Here is a 3,584-nt window from a genome sequence, read left to right as displayed (position 1 = left end):
CAGAAGATTTCTCTCAGCAAGAAAACGCTGGGAGAGTGTCTAAGTAGGGTTGGTGAGCAGGTGGCCAGGGCCCTGGTGCAACAGCTGGCGCTACAGCTCCTTTACTTCATCCCTGGCTTTTCCCAGGTCACAGAAGTGGAGTGCTATTGTTTTTTTTAAAAAACGGACAGAAGTTTTCCATTGAAAAAGTGGCAGTGAGAAACTATCACGCCAGGCGCTCCCTCAACACTGAAGTAGGAGACAGACAGTCCCAGGCTTTGCCTCACCACTTCAGCACCTGGCAGGGTGCTGGAAGAGGCTGCGGATACAGTCCAGAGGCAAGTTCCCATGGAAGAGGACAAGAGAGGCATCCTACCACCATACTGAAGGTGGGGCAGGAAAGTGTTCCAACTTGCTCACCACGGGCCAACAGATCCGATCTCTGTGACTGGTGGATCAACTACTCAGGGCTTGATCGTGGCCCAGAGGAAACATCCTGAGAACACAAACTTCAGAGGGACCTGACCAGTACTGAGTTCCAGGTGCCCCACCCCCTACCCTGATTCAGCCATGGGACAAAGGGTGTGGCCAGAAAAGGATGAGGAAGAACTCCAAAGAGATCAGTGAACAAATTCAGAGCCTGGATTAGGGAAGAACAGAGGACTGAGCAAACATCAGAAGGGAAAGCCTCTCCAATGACACTGAATAACAGAACTAAGAGAAAAACAAGAGATCTGCTACAAATGAGGAAAAGTCAAAGGAAGAGCTCAGGCAATTTCAAGTCTACCAAAGACAAAACTTCTGAGAAATCAGACCTTGGTGCTCAAAAAGTGGAAGTCACCAACGACTGGCCCCAGAATACAACAGGGTTTGGGGAATGGATGAAAAGAGTGAATAAGACTCAAGAAAGACAAGATGCAACATTGAAAGAACCTGTAACAGAGATTTGGCCATAAAAACTTCATCAAGGAAATAAATAACAAGAGGGCAAGCATGGAAAGCAGAATTAATCTAGCTGAAGAAAGAATTTCAGAACTTGAAGACCAGAACATGGAATTAAACTGATCTGTAAAGAACATAGAAAGAAGACTCAAAAAGAAAGAACAAAGTCTACAACAGATGTGTGATTATATCAAAAGGCCAAACCTATGTCTGATTGGTATCCCAGAAGAAGAAAGGGAAGATGAGAACAACTTGGAACAAGTATTCCAGGAGGTAATCCAAGAAAACTTTTGCCATCTCACCAGAGATGTGACCAGCCAATCACAAGAGATACAGAGAACCCCCAAAAGACATCAAATAAGAAGACCAACCCCTAGACACATAGCAATTCACCTACACAAAGTAGGCACAAAAGAAAAAATCATAAAGGCAGCAAAAGAGAAAGGTCAGACTACCTACTGGGGAAGACCAGTCAGAATAGCAGCAGACCTATGGGCAGAAACACTACAAGCAAGAAGAGACTGGAGCCCTATATTCAAAGGACTCAAAGATAAACAATTTCAACCAAGAATTTCCTATCCAGTCAAGCTCAGCTTCATCAGTGAAGGAGAATTAAAATCCTTCCCAGACATTCAATCCCTAAGAGATTATGCAGCTTCCAGACCAGCTCTATAGGAGACACTTTAAAAGGTATTAAGCACAGAAGAAAGAAAAAAAAAAGAATGACCACATACTTTCCACGAGAACAGCAAAGCACAGAATCAACAGAGAATACAGCACAAGAAGAAACCTGAAAACACACATATACATTAACCCCAAAGTCAAAAGAAAACAAACAAAGAAAAAACTTTATAAGAACCTCATGACAGGGATAAACAGTCATATTTCAATAATCAGCCTGAATGTGAATGGACTAAATGCAACACTGAAAAGACACAGAATGGTAGATTGGATAAGAAACCATGACCCAATTATTTGTTGCATCCAGGAGACTCATCTTACTTCAAGGGACACACACAGACTCAAAGTTAAAGAATGGAAAACAAGTTACCAGGCAAATGGATCACAAAAGAAGGTAGAAGCTGCAATCTTAATATCAGACAAAACAACATTTAAGCTATCAAAAATTTTAAAAGATGCAAAAGGCCACTACATAATGATAAAAGGTTCAATCCATCAACAAGAAATTTCCATCCTAAACATATATGCACCCAACACAGGAGCACCAGCATTTGCAAAGCAACTACTAAATAAACTAAAAAGAGATATTGACTTTAACACTATTATAGCAAGGGACTTGAATACCCTACTGACAGCCCTAGATAGATCATCGAGGCAAAAAATCAGCAAGGAGATCTAGAACCTAAACTTGACACCTGACCAAATGGACTTAGCAGATACCTACAGATTATTCCACCCAACAACCACAGAATATACATTCTATTCAACACCACATGGAACATATTCCAAGATCAATCACATCCTTGGCCATAAATCAAGCATAAACAAATTCCATAAAGTTGAAATCTTGCCATGCACATTCTCAGACCACAGTGGTATAAAAATAAATATCAAAACCAACAACATTTCCCCAAAGCCCACAAAGACATGAGCACTAAACAGCATGATGCTGAACAATGACTGGGTCAACACTGAAATCAAAGAAGAAATTGAAACATTCCTAGAAACAAATGAAAATGAAGAAATATCTTACTAAAACCTCTGGGATCCCATGAAATCAATTCGACGAGGGGAATTTATATCTCTACGAGCACACATCAAGAAAATGGAAAGATCACAAGTGGAGAGCCTAACAAATCACCTAAGGGAGCTGGAAAGAGAAGATCACCAAAACCCCAACTTTAGCAGAAGAATCCAAATCACAAAAATAAGAACCCAAATACAGGACATACAAGACAAAAATATCATAGAAAACATCAACAAAACAAAAAGCTGTTTCTTTAAAAGCATTAACAAGATTGATGGGCCTCTAGCCAGAATGACCAAGAAAAAGAGAGAAAAAGCTAAATAAACACAATCAGAAATACAAAAGACCGAATCACTACTGACCCTGAAGAAATGCAAAAGATTATCAGAGATCACTATGTACACCTATATGGAAATAAACTTGATAACCTAAATGAGATGGGGGACTTTCTGACATCACACAACCTCCCCAGGTTGAAACAAGAAGACAGACACTAAATAGACCAATAACAACCCAGGAAATTGCCTGTCACATGAAAACTACCTACAAAAACAAAAAACAAAAAAAAAAACAACCCTGGACCGGATGGTTTTCCAGCAGAATTCTACAAAATGTACAAAGAGGAGCTGATACCAATCCTATTGAAAGTATTCCAGGCAATTGAGAAAGATAGAATTCTCCCCAAATCATTTTACAAAGCTAATACCACACTGATACCCAAACCGGGTAAAGATCCAACAAAAAAAGAGAACTACAGGCCAATATCCCTTATGAACATAGATGTAAAAATCCTCAACAAGATTCTAGCAAATCGGATCCAAAAACAAATCTCAAAAATCATCCACTATGACCAAGTAGGCTTCATTCCCAGGATGCAGGGCTGGTTCAACATTCGCAAGACCACAAATGTAGTTAAATGCATCAATAGATGTAAAAACAAGAACCACATGATTAT

The sequence above is a fragment of the Carlito syrichta genome, unplaced genomic scaffold (assembly GCF_000164805.1).
Source record: "Carlito syrichta isolate Samal-C Ts95f unplaced genomic scaffold, Tarsius_syrichta-2.0.1 Scaffold314006, whole genome shotgun sequence".
Taxonomy (NCBI): domain Eukaryota; kingdom Metazoa; phylum Chordata; class Mammalia; order Primates; family Tarsiidae; genus Carlito; species Carlito syrichta.
This window is presented reverse-complemented; position numbering follows the sequence as displayed.